Here is a 20,562-nt window from a genome sequence, read left to right as displayed (position 1 = left end):
TGGAAAATATGGTTGGCAAGAAATCGTATGGTCTTCAAAAACAAAGCCACCATTGTCAGGGAATTGTGTAACAAGGCAAGGAGTCTTACTTTGGAAACCATCTCAGTTAAAAGGAAAAAGGAAATAGATATAATTGATCTCTGTGTTGAAGAGAGGAACTTCATAGCCTATCTGCTGGATAATAGTAATAGCTGGCAAAAGGGGAGTTATATCAACAGACAACTCCTAATTAAATCCCAGTACTAGCTCTTCAAGCCTCAAGAATGCATAAGTAGACAACAAGTCTGAAGAATCTACAGCTCATCAGATAAGCCATATAAATATAGACTAAGCATGTATTGCAGATTTTTCCTCTTGTTGTTTCAGTTTGTTAGAATTTTTACTTACTCATGTTTTCAAAAAGTCAGAAATGGCAGGAACAAAGGGGAATTTTGTCCCTTTAAAATCTCCCATCTTTGCTCCCTGGGCATAAAGCCTTGTATTATAGGAGCTCAGCCTCCCAATTTTTTTTTGGAATATAAACAGCAACCGATTATGTAAAAAAAAAAACAATTTGATGTTGAATCCCATGTTAGTGAAGATAGTTTTGAAATTCATTAGAAGTATATTATTTTCCATTTTTTTTTGTTTTTTTTTTTTGTGACCCAGAGGAACCCAGCAGCCTGCCTGACACGTAACAACTAATAAACCTCTAGGGGGCTACGATATGTCCTCCTCCTTGTAGCTCGGGTCACAATAGGGAGGAACTGAACCTGGGTCTTTCGAGTTTCAATAATTTCACATTTGTCAAATTAACCAATTGGATTGCCCCCCCGGGACAAGAATATTATTTTCCATTATTATAATGAAGGGAGTCAATATGTGATTGCCATCATTTTCAATCCATGCATAAAAAATTATAAAAATTTCAAAAGATTCTGATTTACTTTTCAACAAGTATACCCAACACATCATAGTGTAATCATGAAATCATGAAATGGTTGGTTTATATGTTCTCCTAGGATGCAAGCATCATAATGCTTCAATTTCCTTAAAATAGTTGGAAAACTAGAAACACGATTCCTTTTCAACAAATGAAGACTATCATAATTAAGATGCCCAAATATTACATGTCGTAGAAGACTGAGATGACAATGTAGCTCCATTGTACAAAGAAATACATGCTAAGTTTCGTGAATGAACAAATGTTCCTTGCAACTTCAACAATCTTTCCACCTCTATTTCAGTCATGAAAATTCCGTTTCAATGCTCTTTTATCTTTACTTTTCCATCAAACATATGGATGGAGTGTCCTTATTGGCGAATGTGAACAAGAGACAACATGTTTCTCTGCAGTTCTAGAAGGTATAGTACATCACGTAGAAGAAAATTAGGAATTCCAAGCAATTCAAGCCTGATAGTGCTAAGTCTAGATGGCTTGAGAATTGACTAGTCTACAAAGTACACTGCTCCATATACATTGTCATTGAAGTCTTCAAAGAAGTCTTTCCAAAAGGTCATGTGGCAGGTTTCACCTGTATCAAGCAGTGATGCATCTCTCCAAGAAGCAAAAGAAGTATGGAACAAATCTTTAGTTACTTCAATGTTGCAATGGGAAACAATGTAATGAACAAATTTAGGTGTTTTACCTTTTGTTGGATTTGGCGTTTTGTATTCTTTTCTTTTTTGTTTGATTCTCTCCCAAAGTATTTTGTGTGTGGATGCATCATGTCCATCTCTAACACAACAAATGAAATGAGATCAAATATCTCTCCTTGAAGGTCTTTACCCCGCCTACCTCTATGATTCCTTCTTCCACATCCTCTTCTATCGCCTCTTCCTTTAGGATAATCTTGTGATTGATTCTTCTCTTTTCGCAGAAGGCACATCACTTCTTCAAGGGACTAAGATGTTGTCTTCCTCGTCCCAAAATCTTTCTCCTATTCTACAAACTTCTCCACAGAAAGGTCAAAAGTAATGGCCTTGAGTTGTGTACTAGCTTGTAGGGATTCAAGATAGTGCGAGTATTTGGGATAAAGAGCATTGACAAAGGCAATAAGATGAATATCCATCTAAACTCCAGTGGCATTTACGTCGTGCATGATGGCTCTAATGTTTGAGGCTAGGGACAAGGGGACATCATTTTTCAACTCAAGGTTGAAGAGATTAATCATCCATTGAACCACTTCCAATTTTGAGTGTGAGCGATATAAATATTTTAGCTTCTTTAATATATCATAAGAATTTGTAATTGGAACAATATAAAGACTCACCTCTTCACTTACAGTAGCAAAAATTATGACATAGGTTTTGTTATCCTTATTCTCCCAAATAACTAATTCTATGTTTCATATTGACTTGACATATATTGTCATCTTCTCTTTCACAAAAACCTTTAATTTATATAACTAAAAAACATATAACTCTATTATTATTTAATTTATATACCTATACTACTCTATGATAATTAATAACAGAGTTAAAAAATCCAATTATCTTTTGATGATTTTAACGTAATTTCAAACCTACCGAACAAACAAATTATCGAATAAATAAAATTACTCAAACCATCTCTCTCGTTCATAAACAATTGTAATTAGTCCTAATCAAAATTTTAGCAATCATTATAGTTTTTCTATACTTCATAAACGTTCTTTTTTTAATTGAATGAATTACGATTCAAAATCCGTCGATTTCAAAAAGTTGGTAGGATCCCAAATCTTCCAAAATTCTCAATATGCATCCAATCAGACCAAATCAAAATTTCCTTAGTTTTCAACATACATCAAATCAAACCAAATGTAAATTTTTAGCTTGTAAGTTTTGATAAAAAATAAAATCTTCCAGCATTTTAAATTAAAGATAATGCTAGCCACATTAAGGCCATCATTGAAGTTTGCAAATTCAACACAACTTCACTTTATTTATACACATGGGTTATTATTCATGTGTCTGATTCCAATGGTTGTTTCCTTACTTATGGAACACATTTCTATTTATTTATACGCATGAGTTTTTATTCACATGCTTATTATTATTTTTGATATCGAGGGAGGATATTATGCAAGTGAAATATTGTTGGGCTTATTATATTTATATATATATATATATATATATATTATAGAATAATAAAAATTATTAATATTAAAAATAGAGTTTTAATGTATATAGTTTAAAAAAATTAAAATAAAAAGCTAGATTTTTTTTTAAAAGTAATATTGGTGTATTTTTACAAGGAGTTATTGTTAAATATAAGTTTTCATGACAATTAAGTCAAGGCTATACTTGTTTCTCTACTTCTTTACAAGTAATGAGTATTTTATGATGAAAATATAAATAAAGAATCTCGAATGTTTTGAAACATTATTTTCAAAAGTTTTTTAAGTACTCAAACATTGCACAACATAGCCTTTGTATATAGTAATGTCTAGGTAATGTAAAGAGATGTTAAAATAGTTCAACTTGTTGGGTTGGTGAAAGTAAGATGTTGTTATTACTCAATTCTTTCAAGAGATTTATTTTTCGTTTGTACATTGACATACTCTTGCAAGAAGTTGTTTTACATAAATCGTTATGATAATTAAGTCAAATCAAAATATTATTGTGCATAATTGAAATACACTACCCCGGATCTAAGTAGGTGGTGGATGCTCCATAATCAAAGTTTATGAAACATCTTCAAAAGTTTTGTATGTAGTCAGACACTTGACAATCTTATACTAATGGATTCAACTTTCAAAGAAACCATCATTTGATTTTCATGTTTAAGCTCTCAAATCTCTACCATGTACTAGCTTATTATCTCTTAACACATAACATTGCATTAATTTGTATTGTAAAATACAATAATCATTTCATTCTAAAATATCTAGTGTATCAAGGGAGGCAGGAGCGGGAGGGGCTATCTATTGCCTCGATGAACAAATAGAGTCTCAATATGCACGGGGATTGGGTATCGTTACCAATAACCAATCAAAATACTTGGCCCTATGGTAGGGGCTTGAACTATCCATTGTAAGAAGAATTCATCGACTAATGGTCATCGGGGATTCCATGATAATTATTCTACATGTGATTAAACTCAAAGAAAATTGCAACCCTCACAACCCTTGAATATTGCAAAGGATAGCAATGCAATTAAGAAATTTCAAGACAATTGAATTCTACCATGTAAAATGACATTTGAACTTAGCAACGAATGTGTTGGCTAATAAAGGAGCTCTCATGGATTAAGGAATGATGGCTCAAGACCATAATAACCAAATCTTCAAACCATTACCATGAAAAAGGACAACAAACTTTGGGCAAGTCGTGAAAAGTTCAATGGAGAAAAAGATGGTATGAAATTTTGCCAGAAGGTTGGTTGGAAATATGAATTCTTATGTTCTCCTTTTTTGGTTGCTTTGAAATACTCTATTGAAGAGCTTTCAGATCGATGACCCTTCACTAATAATGATTGTGGAACATATCATTCATATCACAATAACATCTGGCTATGGTTGCTACACATATCTAACAAGCCAAATATTTGGAGGACATGCAATCTCTAACGTGATCGAATGAAGCTTGCGGGATATTAAGTTCAATGCCAAATTGGCAATAGCACGCTCATACCGTGTTGATTAAATGACGATAATTCTATGTGTTATCAGTGAAGCAAATGATGAGGAATGTATGGATGTCAACGTGAATGCACGAACTCATGGAAAATTGATATATAAACAGTTCATATCCATATTACAATTACACAAGTCGGGAGATTTTAAAGGGAAGCAGGGAACAACAAGCATGATTCTAATCCAAAGAATGTGAAAATTTCTAAATCTTTACAAATAGAAATCCTATTGCAGTCACTGGTTTAGCATCTCCTACTTGTTATTTTATTTAGCAAGTTATTTAATTTATAAACAGCGATGAAAAAGACTACTGCAAACTACATTGAAATATAGATCATAAAATGAAATGATAAATGAGACAAACACACAAGGGACATTGTTATTTTTGGACAACACGTCCCTAGAAAAACCCAATGTGGGAAAACCGGTGCAACGGATAGAGGGTTTGTATTATTAAGCAAGCATAATCTGAGTACAACGGGTTGCCTCTCATATTGGCTAACCTTTCAGAGAAATCACGACAACAAGAAATACATACAAGAGTTTACCTCGTTCCCCAAGTCAAAATTGATCCAATGAGTGATCTGACCCTCCCGAAAAGAACTGCGAAGTCCATGTGCAATCATTGCGTGGGCTAGCATCTTGCCTCTAGAAGACTGCGCCATCCTTTCTGTTGGATCGATTTGCTGGATGAAGACTATTGTTTAGCCCTCCTGGCTCAGAACTTTGCTTCTCCAACAAAATCTCGGACTACTTACGAATACTCCGCATTGCCACTACAAGAGCCCCTCTGGACTGTGTCAGCTCTACGTGAGCCCCTCCTAGGTTGCGTAGGCCTCTGCGCTACCTCTACTGATGCTTAGGCTGTCTCTCTGCTATGTACTCTTTGGCTTGGAACTTCCTCTCCAATCCAAATCTCTGATTCTGCCCCTCTCACTGCAACTCAGATCACTTGTTTGATTTTCTCAGCAAACCACGCCTTAGAAAAATTGAATTGACTAATCAACTTAATGTATCTGCAACTGACCCTCAAGCCTCCTCTTATACTTTTCCTGTTGACGAATCAACGACCGAGATTAAGTCCCTAATCAATGACTAAGATTAAATTAGACTTGATCTTCGTCACTTAGAAGCTTCTCACGCATATTTTCATTAATAACCATTAATATTTTTATTTTCCTAACTTTAGACTTAGGAACACGATTAAAAATATTAATTATTTTAATAAAACACAATTTAGGTGGAATTTCTCCAAACGATTTATGGGTCTTGGAGATCTCATGTGTTCTAGCCCCTCCACAAAATTTCGGAGCTAGAGAACATCTGATGCTACCCAAAATCAACACTCCCTCTTAGCGAGGAATGTGCTCTAGTAATACTTCTCAATCGAAGAATCAAATTGATCTATGGCATCGATCCTTTGTGTTGTTGATGCTTGGCCTATTGCCCTTCATCCACTACACTGCTGCCACCTATACTACTGCCTATGACACTGCCACTGCCACTGCTGCATCTGTACTACAACTCCCTCTCAATATGCTGCATCATGCTTCTCATAGCACTACCACTGCTAACTGCTGCATGGCAACTCAGTTATTGAGAAGTTAGCAACTAAAAAACTACCCAAAAGCTGACATGTTGGTCAATCTAGATACCCTGTGATGCTGAAGCTACCTTTGTTGCTAATCTGTGCTGAACTTCTGATGCTACTACGCTACTATTGTATCTGCTTCGTGCCATTGCTAATATGTGCTGACCCTCTGATGCTACTGCGCTACTGTTGTATTTTCTCCGTGCCTCCCACACTGCTCAACACTCTACTGCAAATCTTCAGACTTTGGCACTCTAGCTCTGCCACTGTTGCTCCATCATCCCTCGCACCAACTGACTCTCGTCATTCTGCTGCTGTCATTAAGGGCTCCCGTAGCCGTATGTGATCCAAGAGTTTGGGAACCTCAAGGATCCTGCCCTCTTGTAGTCCTCTTGACTACAACTCAATATCGCCCCACCTCTTCTCTAGAGGTGCATGAGCACTCATGGTGCAATCCTCATCATCGTCCTCTCTGTCAGCTTTTGCAGGAGCAACCTTTGAGTGAGACTTCTCTTCCTTACCCTTCTTCCAAGGGCACTGAGTGGCCAAATGTTCTAGGTCCCCACATTTGAAGCATCTGACTTTGGTTATGTCTATATTTTTCTACATTTGCTTCCCTTGCTGTCCCGTTGATGCGAGAGATGCATCCTCCTCTTCCTCCTTCTTGACTTTGATTCCTTTGCCACTACTTCCTGCCTTGGTTAACCACCTCCTGTCGAAGAGCTACCCACATCTCCTCCCAACTGGGGAGAGAAGCCTTGCCCAAGATGCTCCAAACAAAGGTATCCCAATCTTTAGTGACTGCATTCAGGGTCGTCCTGACCATGAACTTAGGATCTGGTGTAGACCCCATAGAAGTCAGTTAGTCTCAAATCCCTTGCAACTTGAGAAGGAAGGGATCGATTCTTCTCCCTTCTCCATCTGATATTGTCCCAGCTGGTTCTCAAGCAACATCTTTCGTTGAATGGAAGTTCCCTCATACAAAGTGGTCAAGGCCTCCCACATCTCCCTTACTGTGTCCTTTTCAGCAATATGTGGTACCACATGATCCTTGACCCTATCCAAGTTCATGAACTTCACCTTTTCTTGAGCCTCCTCGTATTTCTTGAGAGGATCAGCATCAACCGGAACAACAACCACCTTCAAGGCATAATAATTGATGCGATTTTTGTCCAAGACTGCCAGGATCATGACCTTCTAGATGAAAAAGTTGGATGCTCCATCCTATCTGCCTTGATCCCTCAGTCCATTAACTGCCATCTCTACTCAAATGAGTGTCGAACATGCTCTCTTCTCCCTCTTTCGTTGATTCCCAACAAAACTCGGATCTGGATTTCTTTGGCACTAGAAATACTCTAAGGAACAAGTTCCCTTTAGACTCCCTCTGAATCCTGATTTCTTTCACGGAAATCATTTTGCCAAATAATTTTGAATCACCCTTCTCTGATCCTCCTTTGATGCTGCTTAGCAACCCAGATCTACATTTCTTTGACAAGAAATATGTTAATGCAGTGACTCCCTCTACCTTGGTTCATTCTCTTCAGATATTGTTCTACACCAGCAACAACAATGTCCCACGAGCACCTCAGATCTAATCTGCACTGCTCCCTCTGCCCCAGCAACTAAAGAATCTGAGCTCCTCAGGATCTGCACAGTCACTGTGTGAGCTATATCAACTCCTCCTGGCCACTACGTCACTCCTTCCTGGCTCAGAAAGATGGCATGGCTGTGCGTGAGCCTGACCTGCCCCTCTCTGCTTCTGCGCTGGCCTAGATAGTTGACATAGTTATTGCGTGGGATCCTCCCAGCTACTGCGTTACACTCACCTAGCTCAAAATGCCGATGCAGGCACTGCGTGAGCCTCTGCGTCACCTCTTCTGCACTGCGTCACTCTCCCTCTGCGTCTCTGGCTCTGGAACAACGCTGTCACTTGGGACAGTTGCCTCTCTGCAGCAGATTTTCTGGATCTCCCGGCTAATGGCTTCAATATCCTATGATCTGCAATCCTCTGATACCATGTGAAATTTTCTGAATATTTACAAACATAAATCCTATTGCAGTCACTAGTTTAGCATCTCCTACTTGTTATTTCATTCAAAAAGTTATTTAATTTATAAATAGTGATGAAAAACACTACTGCAAACTACATTGACATACAAATCATAAACTGAAATGATAAATGAGATAAACACACAAGGGACACCGTTATTTTTTGACAACACGTCCCTAGAAAAACCTAATGCGGGAAAATTGGTGCAACAGACAAAGGGTTTGTATTATTAAGCAAGAAGAATCTGAGTACAACAGGTTGTCTCTCACACTGACTAACCTTTCAGAGAAATCACATTAGCAAGGAATACATACGAGGGTTTACCTTGTTCCCCAAGTCACAACTAATCCAATGAGTGATCTGACCCTCCCGACAAACACTGTGAAGTCCCTGCGCAATCACTGCGTGGGCCAACGTCTTGCCTTTAGAATACTGCATCACCCTTTCTGTTGGATCGATTTACTTGATGAAGACTATTGTTCATCCCTCCTGGCTCAGAACCTTGCTTCTCTAGCAAAGTCTCGGACTACTGACAAATACTATGCACTACCACTACAAGAGCCCCTCTGGACTGTGTCAGCTATGCGTGAGCCCCTCCCAAGCTGCGTAGACCACTACGCTGCCTCTACTGATGCTCAGGTTATGTCTCTGCTACATACTTTTTGGCTTGGAATTTCCTCTCCAATCCAAATCTCTGCTTCTTCCCCTCTCACTGTAACTCAGGTCACTTGTTCGATTTTCTTAGCAAACCATGCCCCAGAAAAATCGAACTGACTGATCAACTTGGTGTATCTCCAACTGACCCTCAAGCCTCCTCTTATACTTTTCCTATTGATGAATCAATGGTTGAGATTAAGTCCCTAATCAACGGCTAAGATTAAATTAGACTTTATCTTAATCACTTAGAAGCTTCTCACCCATATTTTCATTAATACCCATTAATATTTTCATTTTCCTAAGTTTAGACTTAGGAAGCCCATTAAAAATATTAATTATTTTAATAAAACATAATCCAGGCGGAATTTCTCCAAACGATTTATGGGTCTTGGAGATCTCATGTGTTCTAGCCCTTCCACAAAATTTCGGAGCTAGAGCACATCTGATGCTACCTAAAATCAACAAAGAATAGGTAGGAAAATGGAGCTCAATCCTCAGACTCCTCTTATCACAAAGCAAGAGAAAATGAATCACCAGTTGGATCGTCTAACTAAAACAATGGAGTATATATTGATCTTGCTCAATCGACGAAGTGAAATGGTAGCGAAGGAGAAGCATGCACATTTGTCACTATTGGAAAAAAATGTGAATTGTTGCAAAGAAAGATTGAGAAGCTCCAGGAAATAATGGAAGAAAAAATAGCAATATTAGATATGAGTGAAAAGGTTGGAACCATACATCAACCATGGAATAACAAGATCTTGTGTAGGAGTGGAATTCAACCATAATGAGATAGATGAGGACCGAAAAGAAGCAACTGATCAAGCATGTTTGGAGCAGAGTGAAGCATGTCCATCAACAAAGGATACATCTGAAGCCAATCCATCAAGCTTAGGGTAGTCATAATGTTATCTTTGGATTTATGTATTTCAAATATATTTTGATCTAGGTGTTTTTTGGAAGATTTTTAGAAGATATCAATATAGTTTTATATTTAATAGAAAGTATAGATAGAGGAAAATATTTTTTTGGATATGTAAAAATTATGAAGCATATGAAATAGATGAACATGTAAAGGTTTTGGATTAGTAACTAGATTAAATTTTAATGCAAATCCCTACCCATTTCGTTAAAAAAAGAAGAAGAAGAACTAGAATATCATAACATAATACTCAGTTCACTAAGGTGGCAAGTGAGAGAGTTTAATCATTTCACTATAGAAACACATGAGAGGAGATCAATCAATTCACTAAAGACAACAAACTAGAGAAACTCAATTATTAAGGAATTATTGGACATTCTCTTCCTATTTAATGTATTAGTCAATCACAATCCATATCATACTCGATTAAAATAATCTTATCCATGCTTACCTTTTTCTAATGACTATTCATATCATGTAGATTTTTCCCAAGCCACCTTTGTTTTCTCTACATAATCTAATTGTCTTAATTTCTCAACACATTGGGTCAACTAGCCTTTACTAGCCATATTTATAGTACCTTAGATTGGTGGTGTGTAAAAACTCTCATACAAACTACACACTATATGTTATTCTATATGACCTTAAGGGGTACTTTTTTACTATATCGACCTCTATATCTCTCCTTACTCATTACATGTGTAGGTTCTTATTCACATTGATCTCTATTACATATACGTTTACCCCATATATGACCCTATCAATTTTTTAATTAATCATATTCATAAATATTATTCAATTTAAAAACTATTATTTAAACACATAAATTATGATTATGGTTGCACACCTAGCAATGATGCAATCTCCATTGGAAGTAGCAGCATATCATAATACATTGAAGGCAATGGTAGAGACGGTCAATTAAGTTGTTTTCATTTGTTATTTTACTTGGTTTACCTACCTTAGTCATTCAAGGGCATGGTATCCACACTTACTTTACTTATGGATGCTCTTCTCATATTATTTTTTGGCAACGTCAAATAAAACTTTCTATTATCAAAGAAAACATGATTACATTTTTGTGGCAACTTTCCATTTAAGGACTTTGATAGACCATGGATTTGACAGACCCGAAGGAATAAACTACCATGGATTTGATAGACTCAAAAGAATCACTCGAGTTTGGGATGGTGAGCGAATTTTCTTTCCTCCCTTTCTCACAACCTTGGTCCAACCTACAAGAGGCAGATGAACCAAAGTAATTTGCAAATTAGTGTTGACAGCTAAAGGAGTTTCCATGTCAATGTTAGAAGATGTCAATTCATGAACTTAATTCAACATACCCAAAGAGACATCTTTACTTACCAATTTCTTGTTTGCAGGGAGAATTGAGATCCCTGCTGAATCCTCAAAAGGATGATGAGAAGCGACAGTTTTATCTTGATCCCCCATAATCATATCATCTTCAAAACTCCCATCCTCTTGATCAGAGATACAAGAGGTCTCACCCTCTATAAGGGGCAAGTCATAAGGTTTCCAACTTTTAGATTTATAATTTCTGTTGTACTGTTTCTTGTTGGAATTTAACAAAGAACAAGAATTCTGTAGATGACTAATTTGAAGACAAAAACGACACCGAAATGCAATATTATTGTAATCTAGAGATTGGGTCCGATGATAATCACTTATTTTTAAAAAAATTTCATCTGACAACCCTTTGCTAATGTAAATTTCCACACATATTCTTCCGCAGGTGTACATGCCATACTACCCTTGAGAGGCATTTGTGGTAAGATAACAACCCAAGGAATTACCTATGCCCTGAAAACTAAAAATTACCATAGATGGGCAGGAAAATTAAGAAGTCGAACCCATATAGGAAGCTTGGTAATGTCTGTTGTAGAGGGATTGAAATTTGAAAACCAGGGGGTTATGAACATGCTGACGTTACCCCAGAACCAAGGCCCACCAGTTAGGGCCTTGCAGTAATCTTATCGTTCGGCGAATGACACTATGAAGAAACCCTTGAGCAGAAGATGACCTTGCACTTCTTAGTCCAAACTGCATGAATCCACTTATGAAGATCTATTGAATGTGGCCATAAGCCATTAAGCGACAAATACAACCTGACTTAGTGTAGAGCTAAAGGTAGTCCTCCAGGTCTAGGTGCGAAATTTCAACAAAGGTGACTTTCTCAACTTTTTCCACCTGGAATGACCTAGGTGTTGCCTAGGACTATTGAGAGTTGGGTCCTATCTTGAGGGCATTCTTGAAGGATATAGGCTTTGAGGCCGAATATGCCCCATCGCCCCTAGCTCTGCCATTCATGCAAGAAACCTTAGTAATTTAAGTAAACTTGTTGTTTTCGTTTATTTACATTGTAAGCTAGAAAACAATATTGTATCCAACCATCTTCACTACTCCTTACATCAATGGTAAATATTATCCATTATGCAAGCCTTTCTTAGATCTAATAATGCGTAGAGCATTTTATAGTCACAATTCCAACCCACCCATTATAATCATGAACTATTTAAAGTGTGACTCTACAAAATGCTTAATATTTCCACTAATAAAGAGCACTTATTATAAATTAGGGTTACAATCAAACTTAGGACATTCAAAAGAGTTCCAATCAATATTTATGATTACTACATTAATTTCAATGTCAATGCAAAATATTCATTTTCTAATCTAAATAGAGACTCTTAAAGATACATTTGTGAACATTATTTTTTGTTAACTAGACTCATGGAGTTTTGATCCAACAACCTTCACAAAAGGAATGCCTTAACAATACACTCTATCGCCAATTATTCTACGCATTGTGGGAAAAATTGTGAACATTTGCAACATATATAATTACATATCTTGAGCTTTATGAACTTTTCATAATTTGAATCATTTCATTATGGTTTAGAATACTTGGCCTTGATCCCATATGGTTTTTCCTCCTCCACTACTATGTGATGTGGAGCCTTGGTAGGTAAACCTTTAACATAGTAAGATTCTTCTCTTCACAATTAACATGCAAGCATTCAATCTACTATACTCGGCCCATTACTTAAAATTGCATCAAATTCTCGTGAATTTCTTCATAATTTAGGTGACCTTAGAAATTTTTTACGTCTTTATCTTAAGCTTAAAAGAGCTAGCTTCCAAGAGTGGAGATGGGAACCCCTGTTTGCGTATGAAATTCATGAACTAGTAATAAGAGTAGAAAGGGATGTTAGTATCTCCTTTTCAAGCTTTCCCGAGTCGACCCCATAGCCTCATCCCTTTCTTTGCCACATCAAAAGCCTCACTAATACTTATAGATTCGAATTGCAAAGAGATGGGAGTGTAAAGTTCTCTAATAGAACTAGGTCATAATGGAGGCAAGTTGAATATATCTTAAACATGAATTTGCATTAAAGACAAGTTTATCACATCTAGGGTGAATGATTCATTCTACCACCCTTAGGCTGCGTAGGCCACTGCGCTGCCTCTACTGATGCTCAGGTTGCGTCTCTGCTACATACTTTTTGGCTCGGAATTTCCTCTCCAATCCAATTCTCTGCTTCTTCCCCTCTCACTACAACTCAGGTCACTTGTTCGATTTTCTCAGCAAACCACGCCCCAGAAAAATCGAACTGACTGATCAACTTGGTGTATCTCCAACTGACCCTCAAGCCTCCTCTTATACTTTTCCTATTGATGAATCAATGGTCGAGATTAAGTCCCTAATCAATGGCTAAGATTAAATTAGACTTGATCTTCATCACTTAGAAGCTTCTCACCCATATTTTCATTAATACCCATTAATATTTTTATTTTCCTAAGTTTAGACTTAGGAACGCCATTAAAAATATTAATTATTTTAATAAAACATATTCCAGGCGGAATTTCTCCAAACGATTTATGGGTCTTGGAGATCTCATGTGTTCTAGCCCCTCCACAAAATTTCGGAGCTAGAGCACATCTGATGCTACCCAAAATCAACAAAGAATAGGTAGGAAAATGGAGCTCAATCCTCAGACTCCTCTTATCACAAAGCAAGAGAAAATGAATCACTAGTTGGATCGTCTAACTAAAATAATGGAGTATATATTGATCTTGCTCAATCGATGAAGTGAAATGGTAGCGAAGGAGAAGCATGCACATTTGTCACTATTGGACAAAAAATGTGAATTGTTGGAAAGAAAGATTGAGAAGCTCCATGCAATAATGGAAGAAAAAATAGCAATATTAGATATGAGTGAAAAGGTTGGAACCATACATCAACCATGGAATAACAAGATCTTGTGTAGGAATGGAATTCAACCATAATGAGATAGATGAGGATTGAAAAGAAGAAACTGATCAAGCATGTTTGGAGCAGAGTGAAGCATGTCCATCAACAAAGGATACATCTGAAGCCAATCCATCAAGCTTAGGGTAGTCATAATGTTATCTTTGGATTTATGTATTTCAAATATATTTTGATCTAGGTGTTTTTTGGAAGGTTTTTAGAAGATATCAATATAGTTTTATATTTAATAGAAAGTATATATAGAGGAAAATATTTTTTTGGATATGTAAAAATTATGAAGCATATGAAATAGATGAACATGTAAAGGTTTTGGATTAGTAACCAGATTAAATTTTAATGCAAATCCCTACCCAATTCATTAAAAAAAGAAGAAGAAGAACTAGAATATCATAACATAATACTCAGTTCACTAGGGTGGCAAGTGAGAGAGTTTAATCATTTCACTATAGAAACACATGAGAGGAGATCAATCAATTCGCTAAAGACAACAAACTAGAGAAACTCAATTGTTAAGGAATTATTGGACATTCTCTTCCTATTTAATGTATTAGTCAATCACAATCCATATCATACTCAATTAAATTAATCTTATCCATGCTTACCTTTTTCTAATGACTATTCATCTCATGTAGATTTTTCCCAAGCCACCTTTGTTTTCTCTACATAAACGAATTGTCTTAATTTCTCAACACATTGGGTCAACTAGCCTTTACTAGCCATATTTATAGTGCCTTAGATTGGTGGTGTGTAAAAACTCTCATACAAACTACACACTATATGCTATTCTATATGACCTTAAGGGGTACTTTTTTACTATACCGACCTCTATATCTCTCCTTACTCATTACATGTGTAGGTTCTTATTCACATTGATCTCTATTACATATACGTTTACCCCATATATGACCCTATCAATTTTTTAATTAATCATATTCATAAATATTATTCAATTTAAAAACTATTATTTAAACACATAAATTATGATTATGGTTGCACACCTAGCAATGATGCAATCTCCATTGGAAGTAGCAGCATATCATAATACATTGAAGGCAATGGCAGAGACGGTCAATTAAGTTGTTTTAATTTGTTATTTTACTTGGTTTACCTACCTTATTCATTCAAGGGCATGGTATCCACACTTACTTTACTTATGGATGCTCTTCTCATATTATTTTTTGGCAATGTCAAATAAAACTTTCTATTATCAGAGAAAACACGATTACATTTTTGTGGCAACTTTCCATTTAAGGACTTTGATAGGCCATGGATTTGACAGACCTGAAGGAATAAACTACCATGGATTTGATAGACTCAAAAGAATCACTCGACTTTGGGATGGTGAGTGAATTTTCTTTCCTCCCTTTCTCACAACCTTGGTCCAACCTACAAGAGGCAGATGAACCAAAGTAATTTGCAAATTAATGTTGAGAGCTAAAGGAGTTTCCTTGTCAATGTTAGAAGATGTCAATTCATGAGCATAATTCAACATACCCAAAGAGACATCTTTACTTACCAATTTCCTATTTGCAGGGGGAATTGAGATCCTTGCTGAATCCTCAAAAGGATGATGAGAAGTGACAATTTTATCATGATCCCCCATAATCATATCATCTTCAAAACTCCCATCCTCTTGATCAGAGATACAAGAGGTGTCGCCCTCTATAAGGGGCAAGTCACAAGGTTTCCAACTTTTAGATTTATAATTTCTGTTGTACTGTTTCTTTTTGGAATTTAACAAAGAACAAGAATTCTGTAGATGACTAATTTGAAGACAAACACGACACCGAAATGCAATATTATTGTAATCTAAAGATTGGGTCCAATGATAATCACTTATTTAAAAAAAAAGAATTGATCTGACAACCCTTTGCTAATGTAAATTTCCACACATATTCTTCCGCAGGTGTACATGCCATACTACCCTTGAGAGGTATCTGTGGTAAGATAACAACCCAAGGAATTACCTATGCCTCGAAAACTAAAAATTACCATAGATGGGCAGGAAAATTAAGAAGTCGAACCCATATAGGAAGCTTGGTAATGTCTGTTGTAGAGGGATTGAAATTTGAAAACCAGGGGGTTATGAACATACCGAAATTATGTTATGAAACCAGCTCACAAAAAGATAGAAAAGAGAGATCCACGCCTTAGAATTCAGCCTCTTCGAGGGGGCAACCTCCTTTACATTACATAAATGAACAATTCTTGGATGATACAAATGAAAATACCTCCTTTCTATATATAGGAGTCTAAGTGGTCCCAATACAATCAAAGCCTACATAACAATAATATTGTAGGGCACAACAATAACAATAGTGGGCTTCTTTGTGGCACAATAGTAACAATATGGGCACTACATGGGTACATCAATATAAATAAGGGGTATAACTACAATAGTAATGGGGTAATCACTAGTATTATAGGGACCCAACATGCCCCTCTCCTTCAAAAAAGTGTTGTCCTCAACGCTTGAGTAGTTCAGGATACTTCTGCATAAAATTCTCATCCTCCCATGTGGAATCTTCAGCGGATAAGTTCTTCCACTTGATAAGGTACTCTGAAATTGATCGATTTCGTAGCTGTCGAGTTCTTGTTTCTATAACTGCTTCCGGTTCCAATATAATTTTTCCTTCTTCGTCAAGTTCTGGCAATATTGTTTGAACTGGGAGCTTGTCGCCTATAACCTTCTTTAAGCATGAAACATGGAAAACTGGGTGCAATCGAGAAGCTGCAGGAAGCTCCAATTTGTATGCCATAGTACCAATCTTTTGCAACACCTTGTACGGACCATAATACTTTGGTGATAATTTATTATCCTTCTTAGCTTGCTTGAGGGACATTTGCTTATATGGTTGTAGCTGTAGGAATACCCAATCACCTACATCAAAACTTCTTTCACTGCGATGCTGATCTGCCTGTTGTTTCATTCTATTCTGTGCCAACACAAGGTTATCCTTTAAGAGTTGGAGGACTTGTTGTTGATGTTCGATGTGATGTTCCACTACCTGAACCTTAGAATTTTCTCTTAAATATGATGTGATGGATGGTGGTTGATACCCATAAAGTGCCATAAATGGGGTCATTTTTGTTGCTGTATGAAAGGAAGTGTTATACCACCATTCAGCCAGAGGCAACCATTTGACCCATTGTGTCTGTTTATCAGATACAAAGCAACGAAGATATCCTTCCAAACATTTGTTTACTATCTCAGTTTGCCCATCAGATTGAGGATGATAAGATGAGCTATGAGCTAACTGAGTACCAAGACAAGAAAATAATTCTGTCCAAAAATTTCCAGTGAAAATGGGATCTCTGTCACTTACAATAATCTTTGGGTTTCCATGTAGCTTTTGAATTGTTTCCATAAATGCAGTAGAAACTGTACTGGCTTTAAATGGATGTGATAATGCACAAAAATGTGCATACTTGGTAAGTCTGTCAACTACCACCATGATGACACTCTTTCCCTCAGACTTGGGTAAACCTGTGATAAAATCCATTGATACCTCCTCCCAACGTTGGCTTGGAATGGGTAAAGGTTGTAATAGACCCGATGTCTTAATTGTTTCAACTTTATTTTGTTGGCAAACCAAACATTCTGCCACAAACTTTTGAATATCTGATTTAAGGCCATCCCAAAAAATTCCTTCTTAACCCTGTGGTAAGTTTTTAAAAATCCTGAGTGCCCTCCTAAGGGAGAAGTGTGCAATTCCATAAGAATCTTTTGTTTTAGCTGGGAATTCTTACAGAGGTATAAGCGATCTTTGTACCATAACGAATCATTTTTCCAGCTAAATGTATCAGACGTACTGGAATCTTGTTGTAGCTTTCGAATAAGTGCCCACACTTCTTCGTCATTCTTCCATTCCTCCCTTGCTTCATTTATCCAATCTGGTTGGATGATAGAAATAGCGCACAACAATGCTTCCACATCCTCATCCTTCTTGAGAGTGCATCTGCCACCACATTTTGCTTCCCTTTTTTGTAGATGATTTCAAAGTCATAACCCAACATCTTTGTGACCCACTTTTGTTGCTCTTCAGAGGATAATCTTTGTTCTAAAAAATATTTAAGGCTATCATGATCTGTTTTTACCTTGAAGTGTCTTCCCATTAGGTAGGGTCGCCATTTCTTAAGTGCATGGAGTATTGCCAACATTTCCTTCTCATAAATAGCTTTGCTTAGAAACTTTCCCTTGATTGGACGACTTTCAAAAGCAATGGGTCTTTCATCTTGCATTAGAACAGCACCAATTCCATTTCCTGAAGCATCACATTCCACAATAAAGGTTTTTGTGAAGTCCGGTGTAGCTAAGACCGGTGCTTGGCACATTGCCTCTTTAAGATGTTCAAAGGCCTTTGTTGCTTCCGGAGTCCATGAAAATGCATCTTTCTTCAATAATGTCGTTAGAGGTGCTGCTATTCTCCCATAATTCTTAACAAACTTGCGATAATACCCTGTCAACCCAAGAAATCCGCGCAAATGCTTTATGGATGTGGGGATTTTCCATTCCTTAATGGCTTTAATTTTGGTAGGGTCTACCTTAACTCCTTCATGAGATACAATATGACCCAAATATTCCACCTCCTGGACTCCAAAGAAACATTTGGATCTTTTGGCATATAATTGTTTCTCTTCCAATAGTTGTAGCACCCTGTCGACATGTTCAACATGATCCTTCCAAGACTTGTTGTAGATAAGTATATCATCAAAAAATACTAACACAAATTTTCTAAGGAATGGTTTGAAAATTGAATTCATCAAACCTTGAAATGTTGAAGGTGCATTGGTAAGGCCAAAAGGCATGACCAAAAATTCATAATGACCCTCATGAGTTCTAAATGCCGTTTTCGGAATGTCTTCAATCTTCATTCTGATTTGATGATATCCTGAACGAAGATCCAACTTGGTGAAGTAAATTGATCCATGCAATTCATCCAGTAATTCATCAATGACAGGAATGGGGAACTTATCTTTAATAGTGAGCTTGTTGAGCTCCCTATAATCCGGACACATGCGCCATGATCCATCCTTCTTGTGCACCAATACTACTGGAGCAGAGAAAGAACTTTGACTCGGTTGAATTATACCAGCCTCTAGCATTTCTGCAACCATACGTTCAATTTCACTTTTTTGGACATAGGGATATCTGTACGGCCTGATGTTTGGAGGAACACTTCCTGGAATCAGATGAATAGCATGATCATGATCACGCATAGGTGGGAGACCTTTGGGAGTCTCAAATACCTTGGAATGATTGTCCAGGACTTTTTGGAGATCTGGAGAAATAGATGATTCTAATGTGGAAACATCTAGCGAACATAATTGTGCAATTACACCCCTTTGCTCCTTTTTTAGAAGCTTTGTCATACCATTAGAGCTGATTATCTTTCCTGGTTTCCCTGCAATACCCCTTAATTCAACTTCCTTTCCTTCCACAGAAAATTTCATGAAAAGTTCTTGAAAATTAAAAGCTATTGTACCCAAGGATTGTAGCCATTGGACTCCTAGTACAACATCAGCACCTCCCATTGGAATGGAAAGCATTGGGCTAGTCAATACATATTCTCCCATGGATAGCTTGATATTATGGCACTTTCCAGAGCAATTTATTGTTCCTCCATTTGCAATCATCACTTGACACTCTGGTGCTGGATATAGGAAGCAATTCAATTCTTTTGCTACCCTACAATGAATAAAATTGTGGGTGCTTCCTGAATCAATCAACACTATCACCTTTTTCTTCTTGATTTGTCCTTCTATCTTGATGGTTTGAGGAGTGGTAATTCCTGCCAATGCATTACAAGATATGGTTGGATTTATTTGTTCTTCATCTAGGCTTTGTTCCTGGAGTATATCTTCTTCTTTTGACCTTTCTTGCTCCTTTTCTTCTTCCTCTTCACAATCTATGTAGAATAATTTCTTCTCACCACACTTATGACCCTTTGTGTATTTGCTATCACAATTGTAACAAAGCCCTTTTGCTCTTTTTTCTTCCAATTGTTGTGGTGTCAACCTTGTAGGTTGTGGAAGACTATGGGCAACAACACTTCCATCTTTATAGTTGTGAATGGTATGCTTCCTAGTTGCCATAATTTTGCTTTCCATTTTTCTTGCTAACCTGAATGCCTTCTCTAATGAATCAGGTTCCCAAAGGCGAACATCATGTTGGATATTATCCTTTAAAGACCCTATGAACACATCAATCCTATGCTGCTCTGGAATATCTTTTACCCTTATGTTCAATTTTTGGAACTCTTCAATGTGCTCCATTATTGAACCCTTTTGTTTGAGACTTATCAATTGGCTAAAAAAAGTGTTGTTTTTTGTATCCTCATAATGTGCTATCAATTCTTCCGTAAAAATTGCCCAAGTGATAAATTGTTTACGAGAGCAAAGCCATTGATACCATACAAATTGATTTGGTTCCAAATATAAAGTTGCCATACGTAC

Source organism: Pinus tabuliformis, chromosome 5_1 (assembly GCF_031772625.1).
Source record: "Pinus tabuliformis cultivar Carrire ecotype Pingquan chromosome 5_1, CPIR1, whole genome shotgun sequence".
Lineage (NCBI taxonomy): Eukaryota > Viridiplantae > Streptophyta > Pinopsida > Pinales > Pinaceae > Pinus > Pinus tabuliformis.
Note: the sequence above shows the minus strand (reverse complement) of the source record.